General features: G+C 40.7%; 1 protein-coding gene across 2 annotated transcripts in view; it reads left to right on the top strand.

Moving 5' to 3' along the window:
* The window catches only part of gfra4a (GDNF family receptor alpha 4a), a 200,011-nt gene that overhangs the window by 179,239 nt on the left and 2,690 nt on the right, over positions 1–18,082 (top strand). The gene's annotated exons all lie outside the window — the stretch shown is intronic.

Below are 18,082 nucleotides of genomic sequence, written 5' to 3'. Positions count from 1 at the left end.
GGGGTCTGGGGGTCCTCCCCCAGGAAATTCTGAGGGTAAAAGACTTCGATTCCTGCATTCTGATACATTTTTAGGCACCAATTTATGGTAAAAATGTCAATATTTATTGCAAGGAAATCACAAAATTCTGGTGGCAGGTAACAATTCAAAATACAAAATATAATGGAATATTATTATATTCAGTAGTCCAGTAAGGAGGCTTTCACATCCGGGACATGGGCCGGATACAACAACACTTGACCCTAAAGTCCAGTTGTTTGTAGGATTGACTTAGGCTACTTAATCAGTGATGTTGAATATAGCCTAGAGTGTAACGGACCACCACAGTTCATACATACATGTGAACCGCGGATTAATTGCAGAGTTTAACCTACATAGTGTAAAACTACTACGTGAATGGGGCACAGCAGAAAGACGGAGCAGAGCGACGCTGCTTGTTCAGGGTTTTCATGTGTACTCCTAATAGGCCTACACTTTGCATCAGGCGTTAAAACCAACTGTACCGAATTAGACTACTATTTAACGCGAGACGTTTTTAACCGCTAATAAAACTGTCTCAATTTAATACTGATGCCGTCGGACGGCCGCGCGGACAGACAGCAGTCGGAGTTCTGGCAGAGCTCTGCGCCGGTCAGCAGCGGCTTCTCACTGTACAGCCAGTCCCCCAGAGCAGCATGATCACCGGGAGGGTCCAGCCTGAACCCTGCAAACAGAGATCCCGTTTGAAGGTGACATGATTGATTTTGACTGAACGTCTCAATTTAAGTAACCTCTGATCGGGTCGTAGCAAATTAAGTAGCTACACTAAGTTTAAGATTAGGTGTTGGTCATTCTCAACACCTTTCTACCCCCCCCCCCCACACACACACACACACACACACACACACACACACTTATCAACTCTGGAGTCTGTGCTGCTGCCAGCCTGTGTAACGTACGTTACTCACCATCGATCGACTGTTTCGACTGCTTCAGCTGGCTAACGTTAGCTGTCAACCTCCCGACTAGCTAGTGATCTAGCGAGGATTAGCCCTTCAGACCGCAGTGGACTTCAGTGGACTCTCCATCCAATCTCCCGACTGGACCTTCGTCTACCACAACTGCCGGACTCTTTCAAATACATGTACTCCCTGTCTCCGCCGATCACTTGGTAGCGTTGGTCAGCTGTCAGCTTACGCCAGCTAGCTTCTGTTAGCTTCGACCGACTGACGGCTCGCCCAGCACATCTTTTCACTGTAGAGCTCTTTTAGCCATGTTTCCAGGCTCAACACTAAGTTAGTGTGGGCCACTACCTTTCTGCACTGCCGAAAATGGTGCTCCTAAAATATCCCTCACTGCAACTTCTCAACGTCATCTGCTACGTCGCTTCAGCTTGCATTGCCAACATAAAATAAAAATATTGTCCGTTGTCGGCTTCAGCTAAGAAGATAGTTCGCCCCCACACGTCCAAAATTCTTATTCAAATAACCTTCCGCAACGATTGCAGGCTCTTTGGTGGAGCTCTGCTTTGAATGAAGTTACATCGTGACAAATTAATGATTAATGGACCACTTGCGGAGTGATATGAAGACATGAGTCAGAGGCACAAAAAACGTTGACAGCAGTGACCGGTCATTACGTTTACCAATACCCCCGACCTGTGCCTTGCGACACCCCCCCCCCGTACCCCCGTACACACAGCTATGAGTTTGAAAGGGCAGACAATACCACCAGGCTACAGGGTCTTGTCCTGAACGATAGACTAGCAGAGCGTAATATGTTTACTAGCGATCACGTGCAGTGAATGGTTAATATTAGGGATGAGCGAGTACAGCATTATCTGTATCTGTATACCATATGAATTATCTGTATCTGTACTCTGACTGGGCAGGGCCTAACCCGGAAGTGGATCGGTTTGTCTTGAAATGGGCGGGGCTTTAACCGGTATGTTATTTTAAGCATGCAATTGATATGGGTTGATCAGAAATTGTTATATTTATTGCTGATTAGAAAACTATTTACATGACAGCATCAACATTGAGCTTCAGATCAATGGTTTTGATCACAATAACAAACAAACTATATACAGAACAAGAACAATGAATACAACACATGCGGTTGCAATTATGAAGTAAAATGTAATGAACAAGAGTTTTCATACTCAACATAACTTTCTTTTTTTAACTTTTAATTTTTTTATGATCAGTGTGATTTTTTTTTTTTTTTTTGGTTCTTTTTTTTTATTTCCACACCAGGTATGTGTGTGTGTGTGTGTAACAGAGAGACAGAGAGAGAGAGAGAGAGAGAGAGAGAAAGAGAGAGAGGGGGGCGGGGGGGACTGTGTTCTACGGATCAAATAGTCAGACGCTGTTTTTCAGATCTGTTTAGAGCCAGCTGACGGTTTAAAAAAGAAAAAAAATCTCCGACAGGCAGAGACGCAACGCGAGTCGCATTCTACCAAGCACCACGTCTGAACAAACCCCACGTTTACCAGAACTCTACTGGTTAATAAGTAAGTACTACAAACCGAAGTAAAAAACAAACCTGAAGCTGAAGAAACCCTAAACGTTAACGGAAAAGACCCGCGAACCTGAGTGACTGAGGGAGAGACAGAGACAGAGAGAGTTGTTCTGTGTGAGTGAGCAGAGCGGGACACAGCAACACAATAAATCTGTATGTGTGTAGGGGAGGGGCGCTGGGACGACTAGCCTATCACAGAACGCAGACACAGTCAGCTACCCAATGAAGATTTTTATTCAATCCGAGCACAGATATTGACTCGTATTACTCGTATAATACTCGGACTCGGCAAAAGTGCTTTATCCGTACCGGATACTCGTTTCAGCCGAGTATCCGGCTCAACTCTAGTTAATATGCCTTTACGTCCGTTTTGGTGAGCCCAGAGGGGAAAATATGCCATTTAAAAAGTAGCCTACATTTACGATAGCTTGCTAACGGTAGACTACAGAGAAAGTGTGATATTTTTATGTCCGTTTCGGAGCGTGTACAAAAAGCCGTCTATCAGCTGTGATTGTAGAGTGCACGTCGGGGGAATAGCGCGGACACGCGCTTCATACCGCGAGTTGCAAGCGGGCACGTGCGCCACTCGGCGTAAAAGGGAGAAAGAAAAAAGAGTCTGCCGCTGTCTGGAGTGACAGAGGGAAAATATTTCAGTCGGAACCGAAATGAGGAACCGAAATTTGCGTTCTAATCCGGTCCGAATACTACCGTTTGCGTAGGAGCTGGTTCCAGTGGAACTGGGTTTCGGTACCCAACCCTAACCATCATAACACTTAAGAATGTTGGTCTTTCCTATAGAGAAATTGCAAAGAAAGTCAAGGTGTCAGTGAGTACAGTATTCTTCATCATCAAAAGACACTTAGAAACTGGGGGAAACTCTGACAGGAAGAGATCTGGCAGACCCAAAGCCACAACAGAATCAGAAGACAAGAGAGTCAACAGCTTCAAGCGCAGCTCAATAGTGGTCGTAATAAGCGAGTCTCAGTTTCAACTGTAAAGAGAAGACTTCGAGCTGCAGGTTTGATAGGTCGAGTTGCAGCGAGAAAGCCATTGCCAAGACGTCAGAATAAGAAAAAGAGGCTTGCCTGGGCCGAGAAACACTGCCAACGGACTACTGAAGACTGGAAGAAGGTGTTATGGACCGATGAGTCAAAATTTTAAATCTTCGGTTCGTCGCGCAGGATTTTTGTACGCCGTCGAGTAGGCAGAAGGACGGTTCCTCGGTGTGTGACGTCAAATGTCAAACGCGGAGGAGGAAGCGTGACGGTCTGGGGCTGTTTTGCTGGATCCGCGGTCGGTGATTTGTACCGAGTGAAAGGCACCCTGAACCGAAACGGCCACCGTGGCATTTTGCAGAGCCATGCGATACCCTCTGGTATGCGCCTAGTTGGTCAGGGGTTCATTCTACGGCAAGATAATGACCCAAAACATAAGTCCAAGCTATGCCAGAACTACCTTAGGAAAAAATAACAAGATGGTAAGCTTAAAAACATGGAGTGGCCAGCACAGTCACCAGACTTAAACCCCATTGAGCTGGTTTGGGATGAACTGGGCAGAAAAGTGAAAGCAAAGCAACCTACAAGTGCCACACTTTTGTGGGAACTTCTGCAACAGAGTTGGGAAGAACCTTCTGAACAATATTTGATTTCCATTGTAGAAACAATGCCACGAGTGTGTTCAGCTGTTATCTGCCAATGGGGGCTACTTTGATGAGTCAAAAATTTAGAATACATTTTGGTTTATAAATCGATTGCATGATTTCTTTTTTAACTTCAATTATTTATTTGTTCTATTCTTTCATTTCAGAGTACAATAAGAACATTGAACTGCATGAATTTCTATACAAACCTGAAAAAATTGGAGTGTTCTAAAACTTTTGACCAGTAGTGTGTGTGTGTATATATATATATATATATATATATATATATGTATATATATATATATGTATATATATATATATATGTATATATATATATGTATATATATATATATATATATATATATATATATATATATATATATATATATATATATATATATATGTATATATATATATATATATATATATATATATGTATATATATATATATGTATATATATATATATATATATATATATATGTATATATATATATATATATATGTATATATATATATATATGTATATATATATATATATATATATATATGTATATATATATATATATATGTATATATATATATATATATATGTATATATATATATATATATGTATATATATATATATATATATATGTATATATATATATATATGTATATGTATATATATATATATATATGTATATGTATATATATATATATATGTATATATATATATGTATATGTATATATATATATATATATGTATATATATATATATATATATGTATATATATATATATATATATATATATATATTAGGGGTGACCCCGAATAGTTGAAGATTCGATGCATCGATATGCGGAGCCTGATTCGACCACCAATCTCACAGTCAAATCTTCGTGGGTGTTATTATGAAACGAGGATCATACCATTTTGGCAATATGGGGGTGCTCAATGTCTAACTACTGGTTTTGTACGGTTATATTAAGTTATATACAGCCTTTAATTATGATAATGCTGTAAAAAAAAAAGAAAAACCTGGAAAGAAAGAAGCGTTCAATAAATGATTTGTTTGAAACAATTAACGTGTGTGTGTGTGTGTGTGTGTGTGTGTGTGTGTGTGTGTGTGTGTGTGTGTGTGTAAATCCAACCACCCCTGTGACAGATTTAAGTTTCACTTTCCCTGATCCGTGACAGACGAGGAGCATCTTGGCAGCAGGGATTAACGTTACTTAACAATGTCTGGAAAAAGAAAATCTAAAGTGTGGATGCACTTTGAAATGGTAAAAGATCCAAAAAAAGTAAAATGCAAGTTGTGCCAACAGCTCATGTCCTACCACTCGTCAACAACAAACATGGCTTTCCACTTAAAACGGGTAAGTTTATTACCGATAAAGACGGTTCACTCTTTCGTATATAATGGCGCTTTTAATTTACGAATAGCAATATCATATGTCGGGACTTAAAATATGTTCGTCTTTTTTCTAGATCCATCCACAGTATCAGACTGACGACGGCAGTTCATCTAGTAGTAGTACTGGAGCTGCGCCAAAACTAACTCAAAGAAAGCTAGATTTGAGACCGCCGCTGTCCGAGAAAAGGAAAAGAGAAATCACGGACAAAATTTTGGAGTTTATTGCGCTCGACATGAGGCCGGTGAATGTTGTGGACCCATTCACACACACACACACACACACACAGATGATTCGACTATCAGTCGACTATAGAAAGATTCAACAATTCTGATTCAAATGTGTAAATCCTTATCGGGGGACACCCCTACTATATATATATATATATATATATATATATATATATATATATATATATATATATATAACAAACAAGCACCTTGTTCAATTGTATTTGTCTGTTCTGTACATTCAAAAATATAACCAAAAGATGGGAAAAGGGTATTTTACAATAACTTTGAATGTACCGCGAGGCTGGCGAGGCGAGGCCGAGTCTGTGTTTTTCAGACGACGGCATATACGGTCTGGTGTTAGAATCCTCTACGGTGAAATACAGTCACACTTTTACACCGTTTAGCTGTCAGCGTTTTAACCGTGTTTACTCCAGCTGCTAGCTGACGGTAGGTTAATGTCAACTGCTGCTAAATGTAGTGTTGACTAGCATTGCCATTCGGTCCGGTAGACAACGGTCGGGCACCGCCCCCCCCCCCCCCAAAATAAAAACATAATTTTCCCATTCAAAACGGCGATTTTCACCGAAAAGCGACTAGTTTGCAGGTACGTGCTACTCTTTGGCCGGCTCGCAAGTGCCTCTGTTGTTTTGTTTCCGGTCTAGCTAGATCCGGTGTGGTGTTGTAGTTTTTCTAACGTTACTAGTTGTTGCAACAGCGTGTGCAAAAAACCCTCCGCCCGCCTGGCCCTCCTAGCCAAATGCTCCACGCGTTCGATTCCATTCCAGGCCGGCCGGATAGCTGTAGGCTTGAGCGACTGACGGATAACGCGTCGGGAATTAATGTCGCTAGGCCCACGCGATAAATCGTTATAAAATCGCCGTCTCGATTCAACTGTTTACAATTAAAACATTTTTTTTATCTGTTTATTGATGGAAATACATAGAATAAAGTGCGTATCGGTATAAAAATAATAATTTCCATTTTTTTTTTTCCAACCTTGTTCTTCAAACGTCCGTCATAAACATCATTCATCAAAATGCCTTGAACTAGCATTACAACGCTACAAATAAAAGATTAAGAGTAAAGTAAAATCTAAAATCAAATGTCAAATTAAAAACACACAAAATAAAATAAAGATTTCAAGTTCTGAAAGTAGTTAATGATGGGTTGCCATCTCGAGTAAAAGTTTTTCATCAACCCTCTCGACGTTAATTGAATTTTTTCTAACTTGAGAAAAAGCGCAACGTCCTCCGGCCGACGGGCTGGCGATGGAGGCGTGGTGGATTTCCACCCTAGAAGGATTCTACGGCGGGCGAGCGGAGAGGTAAATGCGAGAACGTCGGACTGGGCTCTGGTAACCGTTTCCGAGAGAGATACCGAATATCGCGATCGAGGGGTTCGGTTCGACCTCAGGTAACATTTTGAACGCTCCCGACCGATATGTTTCGAGGGAAGGACGGGACCGAAAAGCACGAGTAAGATTAGCGGGGGTAAAAAGAACACCTGCAACAGCTCGCGTCAGCTCCTGGGTATATTTCTGCTAGCTTAACTTTACTGTAATGTGCTCTATGTAGCACTTTAAACTGAACTAGGAATTGCTAAAGCTAAACTGGATAAATAGCTTAAATCAGTAAGAAGAAGTTGAAGTAGTGAGAACGGTTGATAAAGTATGAATGGTTTCAATTAACATGAATTTCATTAAAAAGTTGATTAACGCCACTAATATATAAAATAATTTATTTTCTAACTGAAATTAAGATTAAGTCTGGAAGACTTACAAATGCTATGAGAAACAGAGATGAAAATGCGGAAATATGAAATAAATTGTTTGAAAAATCTCAAATGGATTGCACTGCACTGCTGAAAAACTTTAAAGTTAAAATGTAAAATTGTCAGTTGGAAGATGAACTGCACAGATACAGGATCTGTGTGAAACACAGATCCTGTATCTAGACAAATGTCATTCTCAATTAGCGGTTGGAATATCCGGGATTTGTACTCCACAACTTTTGGGGATAAAACTACAGATCCTGAATTTGTAAAAAGTGTAAATAATTTACATATCATCATTCTACGTGAAACATGGAACCATTCACATTTACTATCTACTTGTCATGTTAAAAATGGAAGCGATTCAGGGGGAACATTAATTTGGCATAAAGCACAAAATAAAAATGATATCTCACCAGTGAAAAAAGGAAAAACTCACCTTTGGATAAAAATCAACAGAGGTATAGTTAATAGCGCCAGAGATATTTATTTATATCCCAGCTTCAAACTCCCCCTATTACACTGAGGACATTTTTCAACAACTTCAAAAGGAGATCATTAATTTCCAGTCATTGGGTCACATCTCAATGCAAGAACTGGAAAAGAGAAAGACTACATCCGAGTAGATGGAAACAAACGCGTGTTCGGCCAAATCTCCCCAGTCCCGGCTCGCGCGATACCACAAAGTTTTGACAATATTATAAACAAAAACGGAAAACGAGTTCTCCGGATATGCAAAAGCCCGGGCTTGCGCGTAGTTAATGGAAGGACCCGTGGTGACTCTCTGGGTAGAATGACCCGTTCCTCCGTGTTAGGTAACAGTGTGGTGGATTATACGATAACCGATGTCGACCCAGAGGATATCGATGCGTTTGTAGTTTTACCGCAACTTCCCTTTTCAGATCGCTGCCAAACGCTTTATTTAAATAAGTCTACAAAATACAGCATTGTACAAGAATCACAAACCGGCAAAATGTATGACCTCCGCCAAAAATATATATGGAAAAAATGCAGCAACACAGAATTATTTAACTGCACTTGACAGTACAGAAATCAAATCAAAACTTAATCTCTACAGATTTACTAAATTCCCATGCACAAAAGATGGAGTAAATTTGGCTACGCGGCATTTAAACAATATATTTGATGAATTAGCTACAAAATCAAATCTCAAAATAATTAACTGTAGTAACAAAATAACAAAACGCAAACCCTCAAAAGAAAAATGGTATGATAATGAATGTGTTTATGCTAGAAAACAACTAAAACTATTATCAAACCAAAAACACAGAGAACCCTATGACAGTCAAATACGGGTCCAATTCCATCAGGCGCTAAAATACTACAAAATACTAATCAATAAGAAAAAAGAGCTTTACGCATCTGAAGAACTTAACAAAGTAGAAGAAGCCATTGACCAAAACGTCTTCTGGAATTTGTGGAATAAATTCAGTCCAAATCAATTTTTGTATAAGAATATTGATTATAGTGCAATCGCCCCCCCAACAACACTCAGTAGTTGAAAATCTTCACCAGTTAGAGGAAAAGGTGAAAGACTACCAAAACCCCCCCTAGATACAGAAATAACACTACTAGAAATACAGAGCCAACTGAAGGCTCTGAAAGCTGGAAAGACTCGTGGAGTGGACAGCATCTACCCTGAGATGCTAAAGCACAGTAGCCCTACGCTGCAGGCAGCCCTCCGCAAGCTGTTCAACCTTGTTCTGGAGTTTGGTTATTTCCCTGAGATCTGGAACCGTGGACTCATCACCCCTATTTTCAACAATGGCGACAGATTGGACCCTGACAATTACAGAGGCGTTTGTGTGAACAGTAGTCTGGGGAAGGTTTTCTGCAGTATTATTAATGCCAGAATACTGTCCTTCCTTACCAAGCACAATGTCTCAAGTAAAAATCAAATTGGCTTTTTACTGAAATATCGTACGTCAGACCGCATTTACACTCTGTGCGCCCTTATTCAAAACGGGAAAATATTTGTGGCATGATGGACTTTTTTATAAACTTATCGAAAGCGGTATAGGGGGTAAAGTCTATGACGCTATTAAATTGCTGTACACAGAAAATAAATGTGAGGTAAAATTGGCTCCAAAAGAACAGAATTCTTCAAACAAGGGCGTGGAGTGAGACAGGGATGCAGCTCGAGTCCAACGCCGTTTAACATTTACATCAACGAACTAGCAGCGATGTTGGAACAATCTGCAGCCCCAGGTCTCACACTTCATGATACCAACATCAAGTTCCTGCTCTATGCCGATGATCTAGTTCTGTTGTCCCCAACAGAAGAAGGTTTACGACGGGGCCTGTCCGTCCTAGAGCAGTACTGTCAGAAATGGGCACTGACGGTCAATCTGAAAAAGACCAGTGTTATGGTATTTCAAAGGGGAGCCAGATCTCGGGGAAATAGAGTTACAACTTCACTCTGGGCAACACCAAACTAGAACAAAAAGGTTCATATAATTACTTAGGGGTTGAAATTAGTGCATCGGGGAGTTTCAACCTGGCCGTAAACACACTATGTAGTATGCAATCAAATGCAAATTTGGAAAAACAAATATCCCCGCGAGAATTTGGCTAAAAATCTACAATTTTCCGATAACGCCAATAATGCTTTACGGAAGCGAAGTTTGGGGCCCGATTTCGAAACCAGAATTTAAAAACTGGGATAAAACTCCCACTGAAAAATTGCAACTGGAATTCTGTAAAATGATTCTAAAAGTTCGCCCAAACACCCCAAACAATGCATGCAGAGCAGAGCAGAGAACATTTTGGCAACATTTAAACCAAGCTGATAAAAATTCAAAAAATCCATTGCATACAAAGCTCACCTGAGCAACCAGCAGCGTTCAGATGTCCACCCCCTCGATCAGCTGGCTCAGAGGCACACGGAGCTAAACACGGTCGGTAGTAGACAGACAGGTAGAGAGAGAGACAGGTACACTGAGCTAAACACAGTCAGTAGTAGACAGACAGGTAGAGAGAGAGAGACAGGTACACTGAGCCTCAGAGCCGCCACAGACACAATCCTCAGTCCTCAATCAAAAGATTTGAAACTAAATTAAAAGACGAGTACACAGAACAATGGCAAAATGAAAATAAAATACAACGCAAACTCCTCTGTTATCAATCCCTGAACAGAGATATCCAATTGGCCGAATATCTCAAAACAAAAAATCCAAAAGAAATATGAATTTTAATTATAATACAGTCAGTGACCACGAGCTAGAAATTGAAAGAGGTAGACATTTAAAAGTGTGGAGACCAAGAGAGGAACGAGTCTGTACGCACTGCCACCAGGATATCGAAACAGAATTACATTTCCTACGTACGTGTCCCAAATACGAAGACTTAAGAGCCAAATATTTCCAGAAATTTGAAAAACATATACCAGACTTCACTACCTACACTGAGGACAAAAAGCTTCCTCTTTTATTAGGGGAAGATAAAAGCACGGCATGGCTAGCAGCTAAATATGTCTTCTCCTGCCACAATACAAGGCTAAATAAATAGAAACCTGTATATATAAGAATTATTTATACAAGTTATATATTATATATATATTTTTTTTTTATTTTGTTTCTGTATTCTTTTTTTTTTATATATATATTATTGTTTCAACGTACCCTTTGAGGGACATGCACAGAATGTGTTTAGTATCTGTATTTATATCATAATTATCCTGTTTACTTGTATTATTATATCAGATGTATTTACTCCTTGTCGTTGTTTATACGTATGTTTGTTCTTATGCTTTGGCAACACAGATGTATTTTTTTGTCATGCCAATAAAGCAACATGAAATTGAAATTGAAAGAGAGAGAGAGAGGAAGGAATAGACAGACAGAGGAAGGAATAGACAGAGAGAGAGAGCGACAGAGAGAAACAGACAGACAGAGAGACAGACAGAGACAGGGAGAAACAGACAGACAGACAGTAGTGGAACGCAAAAGATATAGACTAATGTTCATATTACTGCCTGTAGTATTCAAGTTGACTGTCTGTGAAAGGGTTGTCATGGCTACTAATGACCTGTGACCATGTTGATGAACACCCTTTGAAGTCTGTGACTAGATCTCTTTGATCTTTAATCAGGTTAAGGCGAGACACTACAGGTGAATATGGTAAAATTTTTAACTTACAGATATCACCGTGAAACTGTACCAGTTGATTACTCACATGAATAGGAGAAAAAAAATGTATTGCAAGTTTTCTGTAATTTTATGTTTAAATATGCTAATCAGGCTACATCTAATTAAATATGCGCTAATTTGCATAGATTTTGACGTGACGAATCCGACCATTGAAAAAAACAAGGTTCAAAATTATTTTTGCATTTTGTTGATATATTTAATGAAAAGACTTAACCAGAGGGGATTATGAATATCTCCTTTTATTATCCAGTAAATCAGAAAATACTGCCAATAGCCTTAAAAAATTGATTTCCGCCCTATTTTGTATGCATAAAATGTCACATAAATCAGGCCAAGAATGACATATCAACAAATCCCTCTGGACAAACCTTCACAATATAGTTAGGAATACGACTGTAAAGTTTAGTGTACTTAAGTGCTACAGAAGTGGAAAATCGTCACGCCGAGTGTGAGAAAAAACTCATTTTGAGAAAACGGCCTTTATAGATTTTTATGGCAAAATTCCACTAATTTCTATTGAAAGCCACGAATTACAGACAAAATATATTTTAGGTCCAAGTAAAATCCATATATCACACTGTTTAACATCCAAAACTCATCATTGCTTCATCCATCACTGATCATAACATCCAAAACAACACATCAACATGGCCTTCAACTGAAAACCATTACATCACAAACTTCAAACTGACAGAACACAACCATTACACAGCCTAGTTCCCCCAAGTTAGTTTACAGTCTACATATCCATGCCAGTACCATATGTAGGGCCCTCCTCCATCTCCTGCTGGTGTCTTTTCACTTTTTTGGCTGTGCTTACACTTTTAAGGCTCCGCTTTGCACTGGCGGAATGGACACTATTGGCTTTTGAGATCCTAACCGTGTCGTCATCCTTCGTTGCATTAACAGGCTGTGCTCTGAAGCCACAATTTCTCCATTACGGCCAGCGTGGCAGAGGCACCCTCATTGAATGTAGAAATAGCAATACTGGCTGCAGCCTCAACCCTGCTTTTCCCCACAAAGACATTTGGGCCCATATGACCAAGTTGAGGCATGCGTTGGCATTCTGAGTGCCTCCATGCTGCACTGTCACTGGACATCCGGTGATACGCAGGGATGAGCTTCTTATGGTGATCATTCAAAAGACCAATATTTAGAACATTGGAGAAAGCAATCAAAGTAGACTAAATTGTTATTTGACAGAGTATCTTCACACTGTCAGAGATACGAAGAAGAGACGGATCCTGACTAGATACGGGCTCAGTGACCACCACCTGGGTCAGACAGAGGTGCGCTTCCTCCTCCACTGGGAAAAAGTATCTTCACTAAGAGATTTACACCTTGGAAAAATAGACAAAAAAAGTTAACACCAGAAAAGAAGCTGGTAGTTCTCCTAGGAGAGGTGACAGCAGCTCTACTGACAGCTAAATATGGATCTGCCTGCCACAGCCTGAGGGACTCACAACCACTTAGGATCCCAAAATTACAGATTTGTTTAGTATTTTATAGTAATTATAGTAGAATAGTATATATGTGACACCTACATATTTAATATATGACATGTAGGCTATGAATTTCTGTAAACTGCTTGGAGAGAGAGAGCGAGAGAGAGTCAGTCTGATTACCTCTGCTGTCTGAAAACTCCTGGGTGATGCTTTGTCTCCCACATTATTTGCGACTGATGTATAGCGACAAGTCGTCGGCATACGGCGAAACCCTGCGTTCTGTTCCCCCTCTTGTTATACCCTGAAACGCTGTCGTGGTTCGTAGGACTGTGGCTAGTGGTTCAATCGCGATGGCAAATAAAAGTGGGGAAAGAGGGCAACCCCGTCTTGTGCCTCTAGTTAAGCGGAAGAAAGTTGACCGCAAATCATTGGTTTGGACGCATGCTTATATAAGAGCTTAATCCATGAAATACATTTTTTTCCAAAGCTGCAAATAAATACCACCGCTCGACGCGATCGAATGCTTTCTCCGCAGCTAGAGAAATGACTGCTTCGGGCAAACGATCTGCATTTTTTGTATATGCCGTATCGATGAGGCGGCGGATGTTCGAAAATGAGCGTCGCCCTTTAATGAACCCTGTTTGCTCCTCAGATATAATTTTTGGAAGTAAATCCTCCGAGCAGCGGGCCGGCGCTTTCGCTAGGATCTTAGCGTCTACGTTCGAGAGAGATATCAGACGGTAGGATCCGCGGTGGGTAGGGTCTTTATCTTTCTTGAGAAGAAGTGAGATGGATGCTCGAGAGAAGGTGGGAGGTAAGGAGCCGTTATCTAGTGATTCAGTAAAAACTGGTCTCTAAACTTTTTATAAAACTCTATAGGGTATCCATCTGTACCTGGGGTTTTGCCATTTTGCGTGGCCATAATGGCTTCGAGGACCTCTCCTATTTTGTTCAAGTGTGGATGCAACAGTTTGGTCAAGAGAAGGGGCTTCCGAGTTGTTCGAAAAAGCCCTCGTCGAAGAGGTGTCTGTAGGGAAGTCAGAGGTATAAAGTCAAGTGAAATGGGAGACAAAAATATCGTTAATGTGTTTAGGGTCTGAAATTAAGTTACCTTGTTCATCTGTAGTAGACGACTAGACTTATCCCCGTATTCCTAACGGTTTCCGCGGGTTTTCAGTAAATGTTGCTCCGCGTGTTTCGTAGTTAAGAGGTTTAGTTTAGCTTGCAAATCCACCCGTTTCTTATGTAATTCAGCATTAGGTGACTCTGAATAGAGCCGGTCAAGCCTACGCATAGAGTTAGGTAAGTCCGATATCTCCCTTGAACGCAGAGCTTAGATCGGGCCCGAAAAATCCAATAATTATGAGCCAGAGGCCGATTTAAACCCGACAATAACTGACGTTCTCAACTACAATTCCGAGTTGTTTGAACTACAGAAATCTGTTTCCCATTGGACTGCTGGCGGTCGAGTCCGCCGGTCTCAATCTTCCGGTCGCAGATCTGGTTCAGCTCATCGTCGGTCCCGCGGCTCGTCGGGGAGTGAGACGGCCCCGCTCCGACATCCGTCGAGGCGCCGAATAAACGCTTTTTGCAACTCCTCCGAGAAGCGCCATTTGTACTTTAATCGTACTCGTTTTAGTTTTCTTGATTCTCTTTCTACGTTGTAACCTATGACATTGATTCAAAATGTTGCAACAAAAATACTACCAGAGTAAGAAAAGTATCGTAAAAAATATGTACTTAAAAGTATCAAAAGTAACAATGCAGAAAAGTCCTCACGTTTTTGAAACTGGAAACTGTCGCAGCAGTTCCGTCAATCAACGAAGTAACTAAACAGCCAATTATTTCAACTGAACTTGTAGGCCTGTACATTTGTTTTACATAACTGCTAATGGTTTCATAGCAATAATCGCCATATTTAGATTTCCTAAAAATAACATTCAAACCAGGTCAGTCTGATGTTCCGTCAGAATTGGATTCATTTGCTCCGTTTCTTCATAGGGATCGGATTTATGTGTTCCGTTTCCCATTTTCGTAAATGTCACCTAAAAATAGCCTCTCGCAGACACGCTATTCTTAACTTCCCTTTGTTACGCACAAACTCGAGTACGCCGGCCACACCGCGCAGATTCGCAATCTTTGCTGACTATTTATAAAAGGCAACAAACGTTATTTCATTCAAAGAGTCACTCTTATCCTGATGCGTCAATTACATCTTTAACAAATTCAATCAAACAAAATCAGACACATCTCTCTCTTTTTGTTTTTACCGACGCGTGTGGATGAAGCTAATTGGGGATAGAGACGACCGAATTTGAACATTTGTGTAGTTTCACTACACTTACAGCCATTCATCCACTCCATTCCTCTACGCAGTAATAATAATTTATTGTAATCTAGAAGGTATTTTCAGGTGAAACAAGTTTCTGTGGGCTATGCCTCCCGTACAACAGTTTGTTTTCAATTCAATGTTGGGAGTGATTGCAGTAATTACATAACATTTATGGTCTACTCGTATATATGGTTATAGAGTAACTAATAAATCTTGATTGGTAAAAGTATATTATGTGTATATTATGTATTATGGTGTTAGGTATCTCAGGTTTCTCACTGGTGGGTGGGCAATGGTGGAGCATACACTGGCGGTGAGACTTAAAGGTACTGTGCTACTGGGCGACAAAGCGTGTGAAAAGTTAAGCCTGCTTAGGAGGGGTTCCGGCGCCGCCGCAGGAAAAGCTGGACGGAATGACGTCGCCCGGAGTTAGAAAGAAACTTCGAGATGAATTCGACGGTGTGTGTCAAAAGGCAGAATGGAGACTTACGCACGCGTGTGTGTGGATCCGAAAGATCTGAATAACAACGTAAAGAGGGAACGTTATCAGATTCCAACCAGAGACGAGATAACAACTGAGATGGCTGGTGCCGAGTACTTTAGTAAACCGGAGGCATCCCGGGAATTTTGACGGTTAAAGGGGTGATAGAATGATTATATAGGGTATTTCACACTGTTCCTTAAAGTGTAACTCTCACCAAAATGCAACCTATGGTCTTTTTGTGAATGTACCCGAGTCAAACTTTCGTTTAAAAGCATATTTAGGACGGAATCGCCACTTTTAAGATTTACCGTATTTTCGTTTTTCGGTCAAATGGCCTTTTGAATGGGAGTGCTAGGGGCACTTTCATGCTAGCCTCAAAATAGCTATTTTTAAAACGCTAAGAAGGCTCGACGCAACATGAAACTTTGCTCCAAGTATCGCCAGGGGCTCTACACCTTAACGAAAGCACTGACGACATTGTTTGTGTACACAGAGTTTACTAAAAAGAAAGGTTTTGAGCAACTCACGTTAGCAGTTGTTGTTTACACTATCCGCCATTTTCCCAGTCAAAAATAGGCGATCTCCGAGTGCGAACAGACTCCATAGGAGGAAATGTCATTCTTATGTGAGGCTCCATTTTCAACTACAAGGTCAATATTGTGTTTCACTAATGACAAAACAACGAATTATCCGTGCATTTATATGGAACTAAGCTTTAGGAGCTTTCCATCTTTACTCTCCTCCCTCGACTATTTTTGACTGGCTTGATAGACGGCGACCGGACGAGCGACAGCTACAGTGAGTTGCTCAAAACCTTTCTTTTTAGTAAACTCTGTGTACACAAACAATGTTCTCAATGCTGGAGTTCATGTGTAGAGACCTTGGCGATACTTGGAGCAAAGTTTCATGTTGTGTCGAGCCTTCTTAGTGTTTTAAAAATAGCTATTTTGAGGCTAGCGTAAAAGTGCCCCTAGCACTCCCATTCAAAAGGCCATTTGACTGAAAAACTAAATTACGGTAAATCTTAAAAGTGGCGATTCCGTCCTAAATATGCTTTTAAACGAAAGTTTGACTTGGGTACATTCACAAAAATACCCTAGGTTGCATTTTGGCGAGAGTTACGCTTTAAGGTCTCCTAATAGGGTATGTAACATTGGTTGGGCTGAAAATTGCCCAGGTGCTATTCTATGGGTCTGTGAATACCCTGTGAATATGGCTTTATTTGGAACGACAGCTTTTCTTCCAAATATGGTATGCTCATGAATATTTAGATGAGCTGCGTGCTGATTGGAGGAGCGAAGCAGGTCTCATATTTCAGACACTGCAATGTTATACATTGGCACATACATTGGCAGGCACATCCTCTCCTCCCTGCGCTGCCGCGTTACATCCACAACTCCCGCTCTAAACGCTTTTCTCTGGGCCAGAATTCCGTTTTACAGCCTGGAACACTGCATTTACAACTGTGGTTCATTTTCAATATCCTTGAAAAACTTCCAAACTTTCTTCTTCAGCTCATATAGCGGGTCTGTGAAGGGGGAGAGGCCGACCGGGAAGGTCAGTCAGACCGGCCGGCGGATTGTGGAGCTCCCGAAGACCGACGCAGTCATACAAAATTTGCAATTAGCCATCATATTTGAGCTCTACGTAGTTGATTTCTCGAATAAAAAAGTCTCAGAAGTGACTTTAGTAATGAAATAGCAGACGAACAATGTATAAAATTTCAGAGATCTGCGCGACCTATTCAGAAGACTAACTGACCTCAGATCAGTCAATGGCCTGTGTCAATTTTGGGGCGTTACAAAGATAGAAGGTAGAGCCAAATGAGGTAGGAGTTGAGGAGTTGACGTCAACTTTTAGCTTGGTTGAGATTCGCCCGTTTTCAGCGGCTGGTTGAGATTCGCCCGTTTCAAATTGTGAGATTTGCATAGGAAAGGGATGTCAATGGGACTTTTAGGTTCTCGGTATGCCTATTTTACCCACCGAACTGTGGTATTTCAACTATGACGAGGTAAACTCGGTTTTGCATTCCATCACCCCTTTAAAGCCGCACGAGGACGGTACAAAGTACTGCGCTTTCAATACAGCTAATCACTTTGACGGGCCTTCTAGCTGGCC

Source organism: Sander lucioperca, chromosome 18 (assembly GCF_008315115.2).
Source record: "Sander lucioperca isolate FBNREF2018 chromosome 18, SLUC_FBN_1.2, whole genome shotgun sequence".
Lineage (NCBI taxonomy): Eukaryota > Metazoa > Chordata > Actinopteri > Perciformes > Percidae > Sander > Sander lucioperca.
Note: the sequence above shows the minus strand (reverse complement) of the source record. Positions and strands in the feature narration are given on the sequence as shown.